At 35.6% G+C, this 13510-nt stretch overlaps 1 protein-coding gene across 5 annotated transcripts in view; it reads left to right on the top strand.

Moving 5' to 3' along the window:
- The window catches only part of LOC149786773 (PC3-like endoprotease variant B), a 109714-nt gene that overhangs the window by 26306 nt on the left and 69898 nt on the right, over positions 1-13510 (top strand). For 2 of the 5 annotated variants that reach the window (XM_089977283.1, XM_089977284.1), the window contains exon 2: positions 10831-10995. The exons of 2 other annotated variants lie outside the window; for them this stretch is intronic. The gene's annotated coding sequence lies outside the window, so the exon portion shown is untranslated. The remainder of the gene's footprint in view (positions 1-10830; positions 10996-13510) is intronic. One more of the 5 variants, XM_089977285.1, reaches the window with a different exon arrangement.

Raw genomic sequence — 13510 nt, 5'->3', positions numbered from 1 at the left:
CCTACTGACCATAATGGTTTGTTTTGTTTTGTTTTGTTGGTTTTGACAGCATCTTTAACACATAACTGGCTATATTATGCTGAGGAAATGGAAGCTATTCTGCCTTTCTCAAGGTCATCATTATATCTAACCTACAGAAAACCAACATGTATAGTCTGTATCGTGTGGCAATGTACTGACTCATAGGTCCACGATAGTGTTTGGAATTAAAAATCAGTGCATTTTCCTTGTTCAGTGCAGAAATATAATGCGAGATTGTGTATGTATGTGTGATTATTTATTTATCGAGTAAACTCCCTTTGACCAGTCTAGCAATTAGATGATCTAGACCGGATGTTCTATCATACATGGCGTGGTATAGTAAATAGAAAATTCCTTAATTTAGCTTTGTTTGGTGAAAATATATCATATAAACGTATTTCTTGAATTCAGAATTGTATTATTCGAAATTAATTCCTTTTCAATGACTATTAGCTATATATTGACTTTCGAAGCATATGTTTGTAACAAGATTTGATAGCTCAATCGGTATCGTATTGGACTGTGACGCTCGCGGTCCAGGATCGAATCCCCATGGCTGACAACATGTCGGTGGTTTGCGCATAATTGCGATTTTATAATAATTGGGGGCTCCGCCAGATCCCCCGCTCAGCAAAACTCAACCACGTATCAACCGGTGGTTGATACATATTTTCGTATCACCCACGGGCTTGATTATTGTGGGTGGGTTTTTGCTGAGCGTATATGTTTGTGCCGTCCTTTATTCAATTATTCATTGTATATATTTCATTTCATACTTAATGAACTTGCTAAAAAAACTCGTTTCATAATATATGTTTGTAATGTCCTTCATTCATTGTACATTTCCATTTCATTGTACATACCCTTTCATTGATACTTAATGAACTTGCTAAAAAACTCGTTTCATAATATTTGTTTGTGCTGTCATTCATTCATTGTACATATCCATTTCATTGTACATACCCATTTCATTGTACATACCCATTTCATTGTATATATCCATTTCATTGTATATCTTCACCAAACACACCCTCTTGGGCCTCTAGACCGTTGTTTGACGGGTTAGGGGCTCTCATAGCGGGGTAGTGTTTCGTGTACCTGTACCTTGAAGTCGCTAAAGACTTGATAGGGGTTCAGGGATAATTTTTTTTTTATTTTAAAGATTTACATATTATATAATGAACCATGAAAATATCAAAGACATTATTTCTGCTATTAAAAACTAGAAGAAAACGGAATTAATATATCTGATGAACTAAATCCTGAAAAAATAATATCTGATTTTGAAACGTTAAAAGAACTTAAAAATGAAAATAAGTATGTTCTATCATCTCAATATAAGTTCATAAAGCGGATTCAGGCAGCTATGTTTCATCACTGGCTATGGTGAACGATGATCAAGTAAATGAATTTATTCCTCTTTCTGTTGCAATAGAAAAGATCAGGTCGGAATTATCCAGCAAATATGAAACAAAAAAAACAATCAGTACCTGCATAAGATACTTAAGAAAAATTATGTCAGCGGGTTAACGACTGAGTAGTAGTATAATTTCCCTCACTGTATATCACATCAGAATTAATTTACAAATATTTTTTGGAAAACTGATTAATTTGTATACTTTTGAGTAGCAACCACCCCATCAGAATTAGCAAACTGATTGATTTGTATACTTTTAAGTGGCAATCACCCCATCAGAATTATCACACTGATTGATTTGCATACTTTTGAGTAGCAGCTACCCCATCAGATTGATTCACAAAAAAATAAAATATTTCAGAATAATAATAAAAATATTTCAGAATAATAATACAATATTTTTTTTGTAGTATTTTTTGGAAAACTGATTGATTTGTATAATTTTCAGTACCAATTACCCCATCAGATTGTGTACAAAATTGATTAATTTATTCCATCAGTGATTATATTTATTTATTTTTTTAAGTTGATCGACTTTAATACAGGAGTGTGTATAATTTAGAATCTGATCTCTCTACAGATGATCTCAGCGGAGCTCATCTAACTGTTCTCGCTTCCGTATTCATCAATAACTAAATTAACGCTAAATTGCTCTGTGTTTTGAAAACACTGTTCTGATGGCGTTTTTCAAGTGTATAAAAAACAATCACATGCTGGTACATTATATAACATTTACTGGATTAATTAAGATTTCACATACAGATTTATCACAAGCTCTTCTCCACGCATGTCAATTAAGCGATTAAGGTGGTCTGTGAGCTTAAAATTTATTCGTGTTAACATATTATTGTGACACCGCAGATACACAGGATTAGTTGGTTCTTGCACGATTAAACTTCCAGGGGGGGACTTGTGGTGTAAATGTATATAGGATGTATCCTTGTTGAGCCTGATTTGATTTTCCGAGGTCTATTTGATAGCTGCCATCGACTACGTCACAAACCAGATCGACCACGATCGTGCTGGTTATATTAACGATTCCCAGAGATACGTGCCTGCCGCCACCATGTGGATCATTATTATGTCTTAGAACAGTTGGAGGTGGGGCTAGTTTTCTCCACGCATCGAATATTTTAGGGAAGTTTTCATTGATAAGATCATTGAGTGATTTTGCTAGTTTTCAGCATTAATCCCTGGTATTACAAATGTTGGTAATTGTTGTTCAGTTATTTTGTAATGATTGAGAAACCATTCTTTAGCATTATAATTATCAGTAATTATATTACCAAGTTTAACCATATTCACAATGATGGTTTTATTAACGTATCTAAGATCTGATATAGCCTGATTTAGATGTTTTATCGTCTCAATGATTTGCTGTTTCACATCATCACTGTAGCTATCAGAAAAGAAATTTCATAGTTTGTTGATTGATTGTTTAAATTAAAAATCGCTGTATGCAATCTTATCATGTAATCGGATAATTTTTCATTCGTGCAGGTGCATATTTTTTTTGTGATGATATTAAGCACACCTGCAATCGTTGTTGCTGCTGAAATACAAATAGTTACGGCTGATGGTGCCATCATTGTCACCGCTGATAATATCACACCGGTTCCAGCAACAACAGCGGATACTGAATAAACAGTCACATTAACGATAACAAATCGTTGTCGATATTTTTGTACTTTTACTGTATATTGTTCGACTCGATCTTTTAGCGTCGCCTGCCATTCACGTGCTTGATTGTATCTGTATTGTGCACCGTCCATATATGTTTATGCAGTAACCAATTGAGGTGTTTCAGCTACAAATTCCAAACACCACCAGTAAGATGTTGTGGTTAATTTCTTGTCATCTGCTTCCAGGATAAATATTTCTTCGGTTCCGCTATTTAATATAACAGATACAACTCCGGAAAACCTATCCGTTGAATGACGCCATGGATACGTTGTAATTATCTCAAATCGCGCAGCACTGAACACAGACAACCTGTACACGCCAGTGACTGTTGCGGTATATTTGATGGTTTTATTTTGCTGCGACCATGTTGCGAATCCCAATAATACAGTGCATACGATGTTTGTGATATGCCCAGGAGTTATTCCGGCTGGAATTTTAATCAAATTGGTTTTATTAACGATCACAGGAATCCCCGCTACGATGTCTTGCTGTGTTCGTTTGATCGTGTCGATGTTCGTCTTGATATCAGAAAGTTTCATGTCAACGGAGTGCGGAGTGCCGAAGAATTCTTCTGCGGTTCTTTGATGGTTTGTGTGAAATCTTGCAAAAGCGCCCACGTGAACGTCATACTCAGCCCGCAGCGTGGATAATTTACCATCTACGGTGTCGATGTATTTTTTTGTTGCTGCATCTTCGTCGGATGTTGGATCTCTTAAAACTACTATTTTATTTCCGTTCATGCTGAGTTCACCTGTCATTGTGTCACCGGTATTTTTCACGCGATTAGCAACGCTTCTTGCTATTTCATCTCTAATTGTTGTAAACGATATACTTGAATCTCTGATTTTGCCGCTGTCAGTAAACACAGGAATATTATCCGTAACTGCACAGAGTACTCGTCGAACTATATCATTCCATCTGATATTGCTCGTTTTTAGTTTACCATATCGATCTTGAAAAATAACGACCTCATCTGGATCAACTCCAGCAAGATTCATGATATCAGCGAGTTCATCTTTGGTCGCATACTTCTATGGATCAACATCGCCGGATTTTCTCTTAACGTGGGAAGATCTTCTTCCGTAAATATCAACCATTATATAAGATCCAAGATCTATTTAAAACGCTTCACGCGCAACGAATCAGTTGCTTGTATAATCATGCACTACTTTATGTGGCGGTTTGGATGATTTTGATATAGCGTCGAGTACATTAATTACTTCACGGCCGCATATTGGCGGATCTGTCATTGTTTGTGTGGGTAGCGTTGAATACCAAACTTTGGAACCTCTGGTTCTTGCATGGAGTGGTGCGACATACTTGATAAATTCAGCAGGTGGAGCTAACCCGTATGAATCACAATAAACGATTCCACGTGGATCAACCGCGTATGATACCCAATGAGTACCGGGTCCTGAAGTCGAGTCTAGATTAATAATACCTGTTTCGAGTTTGTTTGGTTGTTTTGGTAATTGATCTCGCATAAAAACACCTCTAAAGGCTTTTATTTTTAATCGTTTAGCAGCATAAAGTAAATCAAAATTTGATGCTGGAACATCTAACGTGGGAGCCTCAGACCGCTTCCCCAGCGAGATCCCGGTAATCTTAGACCGCGTCCCTTTTTTTTGCTATATCGTCCACCAGTTGCTTTCTTTAGAGCCATTCCAGCAGCTGTTCCAACAGCACCTAACGCTTCTGCTTTTGCTATGGCTGGAGCGGCAGCAGCTATTAACGCTGGAATAGCCGCAAGAAGTGGAAATATACCACCCGTTTTAACCATGTCTTTGATGGCGCTCGGAGAAAGTCGTAATTGAACTCCAGTTTTTGATTCTAGGGCTTTATTGAAATGTTTAATCTGATTATTTGTCAATGATAATTTGTTTGGACCACCACCCATCTGATCTCGTTTTAGTGATATTTTAGTTCCACATTTGCTGGTGGTTTTTGATTGAAGCTTTTTGACCTGACCGGGAGTCAGAGTAACATTAACATGACTATACGACATTTTTATATAAATAATATTTTTCTGAATAATTAGAGATTTTCCACTGATGCATCAATGACTCTCATTCGACCACTACCACCTTCAAGTAACATGGCTTTATGGCTGAGTATGACCGCGATTGCTCTATAATTAGCACCACCTGTATTCAATGTTGCTTTAAGATGTACATCAACGACAGATTGTTTTGATAGATCAAGATGTTCCAGTGAAAAATAATAAATCGGATACAAAGTTCTGAAATCATATTGTGATATTTGCAATCCAGTATCAGCATTTTGATCACGTTCCATGAATGACATTAAACGATGATATGCACGGCCTATACGATTCTGTTTATAATTTAGTTGTATATTTTCTGTTGGTTCTTGTTGTCCGTTTATCCGTAAAGAAATATCTGTGATACCTAGTTTATCAAATATCATATGAGAGTGAACTTGTGAGCCTAATCGATTAGTTTCCTGAAACGCAACAAAAATATGTCGCGGTGCAGAAACACCCTGTTGTGATGCTATATGCCATGTAGACTGACCGTTAACGTTAGTTTGCATACTATCTGTGCTTGTTGTTAACCATGACAATAGGGATTTACCACCAATGTCCATGAAAGAAATTAATTTTTGTTCTACTGCAATCGTTGGAGTCATTACCGGCATCCACAGTGAAAGTTTAGACAATATTACTTTACCAGCATCACCAACAGGTCTCCACAGAGCATCGTTATCATCACCTTTTCGCACAAGAACAACCGTGTGTCTAGCTCCAAAAATAACCTTTCTAAAATTTCTACAAAATCCAAAAATATGTGATAGTGGAATTTCACATGAAAATCTTCTATTGTCTCCTAGTAACATATTTTTACGTGCTGCAAATCCCAAGTTGAAATTTTTGCTAGAACCATGAACCACTGGGGCCACATCAGCATCAGCGTTATTGTCAAAATTTCTTGGTCGTCTTATATTATACGGATCGCTTTCAGGGTTATTGGAGTTATCTTTCACAAACATCATTGTAGGACCTGCTGATCTTGTATAATCATCAGAATATCTTGCTAATCCTATTATTGTTGTAGCAACGTCTACATCTTTCTGAATCGATTCAGTATTTGTTCCATCGATCATATAAGTGGCGCTATCAAACAACGCCATAATCCCATTGTTGACAAAACCAACTTTTACTGCACCTCCGTAATTAGTGTCATCCGTTTTTATAATTGTACCTTCTACCTCAAGAAAAGCCTCAGCGGGTAAAAAGTATCTACTTGTATCATGAACTTGTAGTTGAATTCTTCCACGTTGATCTGGTATTCGTGCCTCATAAGAATAAAACTGATAATCACGTACCGATTCATCTTTAAGGACAGGTGCCTCCATATCAAATGCTTCATCGGATTCACGTTTAAACATTTTATTATAATCATTTTCGTCTAACACGAAAACCATGTTTGGACACTCCACTTCCTGATATCATGCTTGAAATATTATTTCCTGATTCACTGAGTCTTTGATCTATCAAATTTGATGTTATATTTCTTTCTGCCTCTTCAGATAATTCCGCTAGTTTTTGATTTGCAGCCTGATTTATTATTTTACTTACGTCTGCGGGCATAATTTCAGTACTTGCCAGTTTCACTGGTGGTTGTTGTTTTCGTCGCAATAATTGTGCTAGTCTTTCTTTGATTGCCGAAAATGCCTTACGAGCAACATTGACAATTGCTCCAGGAGCTTTTTCACAAACAATATCGATAGCTTTCATCGATATTTGTTTTGCAGTAGGTGCTGCTTTTGGAGCTATCCTTGTGAATAATCCCAGCACAACATCACCAAGTCCATCTCCGTAAGTAGCTCTGTAGATTGGTAATCGTGAGTTTACCGCTCTGACCTGTACGGGTTTACGATGATTATTATGTATGATCATCTTTTTTAATTTACCATTTATTTAACAACCAGTCATCAACAAGTTCATCGATAAGTTCTCGGTAAACTCCGATATCCATGATACCACCTTGAAATAATCGCCGACAAATATCAGCTGCTTCATTAATTATTTCTGGTGAATTATTTCCGGCATGTTTTCCTCCTGTGAGAACTTCTAACCGTGACACGTCATTGAGGATATTATCAGGACAAACAAAATTATTTGCTTCTGATGTAGTCAGGAACCCACTTCCTACAGCACTTGGAGGATCATCGTCAGGATCTCTTTCTTTACCCAGTGAACGTAATTTCTCCTGTTGTTTAGTTTCTATATCTCTAAATATTTCTTCTTCTTGTTTCCATTTTTCTTCTGCTTTTTGCTTCATTTCCTTTGCCATCTGCTTCCTTTTCTCTCTAGATGGTTTCAACATCAATTACTATTGTTCTATTTGTTGTAAAGGTGGAGGAAGTTGATACTGGGCGAGTTGTTCTTGTTGTTTCAGTCTCTCTCTATAAAGTCTTTTTACTTCTTCATTAAGATTTTTATATTTTTGACCTTTAGCTTGTTTTTTGTTGTAATATACGCGATATATATATTTAATAAGATTATCATCATTTACTTTTTCATAATGGGGTTTTAAAATACTAGATTTATTAAATATACTATTTAATATTGCTTCGGGTAATTGTTCTCTTTTAGTATTTCTAATTTCTTCAACAACCCCTTTCCTAAATTTTGCAATCAATTCTAAGTTTTTTTCTACTAGTTCGGGTTCAGGTGCATGTTCTTTTTGCACGTCGGCGACTTCAGTACGAAGTTTTCTAATACTTTCAAGTATTTCCTCACCAACAGGTGGAGGTTGAGCCGCAGCTATTTCCCTGGCTATGCCAGGTGGAAGATCTCGTAAAATCTTCTTTGCCTGTTTAGTTCTTCTTGCTATTTTTTCAGTTTGTTCTGCTGTTTGTTTTGATACCGGAAGAAGATCTTCTTTGATGACAGCTGTAACCTTTTCAGTAGCTGCAGTGACGGGTTTAAACAGTTTTTTAGTTTCTTCTTCGTACTCAACTTGTACTTCTTGCTGCGCTTGTAGATTTTTTCTAAATGAGTCTCTGACAGGAAGAAATGTTTGAATTGCTTCTAATCGTTCTCGTGCCATTCTTGCAGTATGAGATTCTGGATATACCATTATTTTTAATATAACAATTTTTTAATTGATATCAGCAGAGAGGGTGTAAATTTAATTAAACAGATATCATTCATATAATGAACAACTGTGCGTGGTTAATTCAAGGAACAACAAATAAATGCAACAAAAGGTGTCGTGGAGAATATTGTAAAAAACATAATTATATTTTAAAGAAAAATCCTCATGCTGGTTCACGAAGTTGTGTTGGATGTAACAACGGCGTTAGAGGATTATATCAGATTTGTAAAAATTGCGGTGGAGATCGATACAGAAGTTTGATGAACTATTACAGAAAAAGAAAGAACATAAATCCAAAAATAGAAAAACCACCATCAGAACTTGAATATTACTTGAAGAACAAAACAAAAGATTCCCATGATTCAGATGAAGATTCCCATGATTCAGATGATGATTCCCAAGATTGATAGCAGCAGAGAGGGTTCGTCTACAATTCTGTTTGGGACAAACAATAATCGTAGACGTGGTATTGACCTCTATGAAGGGTCACTATTTTTTTTGGTCTAACACAAGGGTGACCATTCCCTTAAGTGGTCTGTTCACCCTCTCTGCTGCTCTTTACCATGTCGTTTAATAGTTACCTTTTTTAAAAACAGTACAGGGGAATAAAATACTATTCTTGAGTGAAATTATGTTGTATAGTTTTCTGAAAGAAAATAAATGATAATTGGTTTGAGAGGAAATCAGTTAATTATGGAATTAAGATACTAATGCTTAATCATCGACAAATTCAGAACTGAAAATGACACATTTTCTGGTTCATTAATAATAATTTTGGTATTTAAATATATTTTTCTGTTACAAGATGGTAAATGCTATATGTATCCTTTGAATGTTTTGATATTAAATTTAACAAATATCTCACAACCATGTCCCGGCCCCGAGTGGTCAAGTGGTCTAAAGCGCTCTCCGTTACAAATCACTGCCATCTCACGTCTTTCTGTGCCGATTCAAGTCTCGGATTCAGCCAATGTGGGTATGTGAGAAAGCTTGGCAGTAGCTTCTCATGGGTTGGTGGTTTTTTATGGGGTTTTCCCAGGTTCTTCTTCCAGCATTAATACTGGCCGCCATGTATAGCCTATCGTGTGCTGAAAAATGGCGTTAAACCCCACAACAACGAGAACACCACCATGTTAATATGCCAGGAAAATAAGTGAGTTTTGGATCTAATTGGTTTAAGCAAGGAAACAATTTTTGCTGAACTTGTATTCACAATAAAATTATGATTTGAGAAGCTCATAAGCTAATGTATATGTAAATGTCAACAAGCTCCTACTAGGTGGAGCAGTTCCACAAGTCTATAACCAGATTTAATGAAGGTTACAGTTTAGTTGCAATCATTTCACATATATTGATAGAATGTTGTGTTATGATAATCCCCTTAGTTTGCAAAGGAGCTACCTTGTGTACATGCTTATAAGTTGGGGCTAACTGCAAGCTAGATAGACCCATGACTGCTGTCACATAATGCACCAGCAGATTTTGGTCTGTACAGTTAGAAGTAATCAGCAGAACAAATGACCTAGAATTTGATCTGTTGGTACATTATTCAATGGCAGATTATAGTCTATGTTCTTTGCAGTTGGACTTTACTCATAAGCAATTGTATATGGTGCATATGCTGTGTGGTATACTGTCCTCTCCAGGGTGTAGTCTGCCCTTCTTAGGGTTTATATATTGCCCTGTGTTAAATCTCCACCAAGGTTTAATCCAGTATTCCCACATTCTGTATGACCATCAGCTTGGCATCATTTACCCCAATTTTTAAATTGCAGTCCAAATATTTTCTGAAATTCACTAGTAAAGAGCATAAAAATGCTCTCTTTTATGAAGCGCATGCCCTTCAAGCAGACATAGTTCATGGTTTGGTAACAGTACTGAGATTGGTTATAACAATTAGACAGCTACAAAAAGAAAATGACAGAAAACTAGCCATTGATTTTAATCTGTACCTAGTAATGAATGTAAAACTGATATATCTGGCTGACTGATCTCTGGAATGGTTGAGTGCTCAGTATCTTTCCAGCCAAGTTCCCTAATTAGATGCATAGGTAACTGATGCATGCCATATACTCACATATAAGTTGAGCCTGACTGCAAACAACATACACCCTGGTCTACCATTATACAATGCAACAGTAGATCAGGGTCTGGTCCTCTGGGTCTATGCAGTTTGTTAGAAGTAATCAATAGAACAAAGAGCATAGACCCAGATCTGTTGGCACATTAAGCAATTTGCAGTTGGACCTGACATATAAGCTAGTACATATGGTACTGTATATAATATTTTTCAGTTTAAGAAGTTTTCTTTGAATCATTATAAAATAAACAGAAGTGTTGTAAAAAGTAATTAAACTACAGTTTCATATCACTGGTCATGTTCTTTCCTTAAGTACACAATACCCTCCAACTATTGACGTCAGTCTTACCTGATAACCCTGGGCCTTCAATAAGCCTCTATTATTATGTATTTTAACATGTCATGCTTTACCGAAGTAGCTTACTATTTTTGTAAACTGTAGGGTGTCATGACGTACTACATTGTTTAGTAAGATTGGTATTGTGGCTCTTTTACTTTCTTTGCAGATGTTGGACCAGTCGCCTTCACTATGGCTTGAGATTTGATATTTGTGAAGTTAATTTGTACAGACCTACTGAATTAAAAAAAGTTGTGGACTATTGCCTTGGAGCTACATCTACAATTAACCCTGTTTTATTTATAGGAGAAAAGCTTTATAAATTTTGCTGTAGGTATGTAAGAATGTTATTGTTTATATGTATTTAATGGTCTAATCAGACCAGTGAATGCCATTGATTGATGGAGTTAATAGACATTGTTTTCATAATACTGTTGGAGACATTTTTTTTTTGGTTAATAGGATGTTGGTGATTTTGTCTCAGAGTCAGTATCTCAGATCATGAAGGCAGCATTTTTAAATCATTTGTATTATTTATATGTGTATCTGCTGATGAATATTGGTGGATGATTTTTCTCACAAGTTTGTCACCATTGCCAGAAAAGCAATTCCAGATTTTGTTTCAAAATCAAAGCCTATTCTTTCTATAAATCTGTCATTATTTGAATTTTTAAATATAATATTGCTGTGTCATCAAATTTTATTTTAATATATTTTAATGAAACTTAATTCAGAGCTCACTTTGTTTTTAACATTATTTTCAGAAATACCAGTGCCACATTGCACAGCACATGCATTGAAGCATCATGATTGTTGCATCATAACAATGCTGATATCATACAGTTGTGTTGTTTTTCTAAACAGTATGATTTATGCAAATATTATATACTGTGTTAGATGTTTAATAGAGTTGTACTGATAGAATATGAATATACAATTGAAGAAAAGATCTTGTCAAACACTTACCTAATATTTAGGGGATTAACAAAAATCAATGTTAAAGGTTTCATCAAATTAAAAGATCACTGATGAATAATTCCTATCATCCCTTGAAGTAAGAGACAACATAATTTTAATTACATACATTTCTGTACTCTTCGTATAATCAAAATGTCACATTTTCCCCAAAAGCTAGGAACCATATTGGCTCAGTGGTCTAAGCATGCAGGACTCGTGATTGAAAGAAGTGTGGATTTAAATCTATCAGATCATCTCATGATTGAAAGAGGCATGTATTTAAAGCAATCAGAACAACTCATGTTGGTTACCATAATGTATCCTTAGACAAGGCAATTTACTCCAATTGCCTTGGTAATAAATAATCAAGTTGTGCTGCTGTAACATAGAACACCAAACTAAACTCAAATAGTCAATTTGCTTTTAAAAATAAAGACTTTGTTTCAATCTCATCCCTTTATCTTGAATTATATTCTCTTTATGTATTATTATGCTTGAACATAATGCCAGTGCACCACGGAGGTTAAATAGGTATGTAGACTAGGTCACAGTGACTTGCTTTCTGTTTTATTCAAGAATATTGCAGCAAAACAGATAAAATGTCCCCCACATTTAACAACAGTGCACTGTGGTTGAGTTATACATCATAAATAGTCCATTGTGGCTTGATTTCTGTTTTGTTGCATATCTATAGTAAAGCAACACAGATAAAATGGTACCCCACAATAAATTAACTAGTATTACAACTTTCCTTAGATTCTCAGTAAAATAGTTACTGGTATTGATTTCCACACAGTTCTTGTTTTACAAATCACCATGGTATTAAATTGTGATGATGCAAGCCCATTAACAAAATTGCAGGGCCAATTAAGTGGAAGGGTGCTTTAAAAGGGTGTACATGCCCTTTCCCTGTCCCCGGTCTTTGGTACATTGAATTTTGTGGGTTTAACTTTTCATTTTTGGGGTAACAAAATTGCTTTTTTGTCAGTAAATAAAGTTTTGGATTTTTTTTTCTGCCATAAGAGTTTATTTTGTCTTTAATTTGTTCTTTGTAGAAACAATGAAAGCCACACAAATATACCCACCCACCCCTGAGCAAAACATGATTCATAGTGTACATGTAACTGTATATTTCTAATGATGGCATATGCTTGACTATTCCCCAGCTACTAGATCAAGTTTTAGTGCCCAGTAAACAAGTAAATAAATGAACAAATCAGTTAATCTTAAAGAAACCTGTACATGCATAGCTGTGTTTGTGATCTTCATTGGTTACAAAAGAACACTGAAATCAGTGTATTATCTTGTTGGAACTGCATATCTGATAAAAACATTTCCTTAGTCATTTGTTTTCAATAGCACTTGTGTATGTTTATCTAAAGAAGATAGTGCATACTTTGTTTGCATTTAAGTATTGTAAAACAGTAACTTGTCAAATTCTTGTTTGTACATAAGGACAGTAAATATGTAACATGTCGAATTCTTTGGCAATCATCTTATGTAATTTTATGTTCATGTACCTGGGAGAACCATATTAGCTCACTTGATAGAGAATCAGGCTAGTAACCCAATGGTCACAGGTTTGAACCTCATGCAGGCCAGCCCAGGTTGGGAAAGCACTTAGTTCATTTCTGTTGGGTGATATAGCTAATATTGTGGTAAATGTGTTGCAAAATAACAACCACCCGTTTATGACCCTGATTGTACAAACAACTGTGCAAGTTAAAATTAAGATCCAGAGTCTTTCCTGGCCAGTCTGTTTCACTTGAGAGTTTAACACTAAACTGAAGGACATAGACCCTGGGATCTTAACTAGTTATGTACCAAAATTAGTTTTTTTGTCAATACTTGAGTGTGTTATTGTTCAGATTGTTACTGGTGGTAGAATGAAT

This window comes from Sinohyriopsis cumingii, chromosome 12, assembly GCF_028554795.1.
Source record: "Sinohyriopsis cumingii isolate HCF-2022 chromosome 12, ASM2855479v2, whole genome shotgun sequence".
NCBI classification, from domain to species: domain Eukaryota; kingdom Metazoa; phylum Mollusca; class Bivalvia; order Unionida; family Unionidae; genus Sinohyriopsis; species Sinohyriopsis cumingii.
This window is presented reverse-complemented; position numbering and strand designations above follow the sequence as displayed.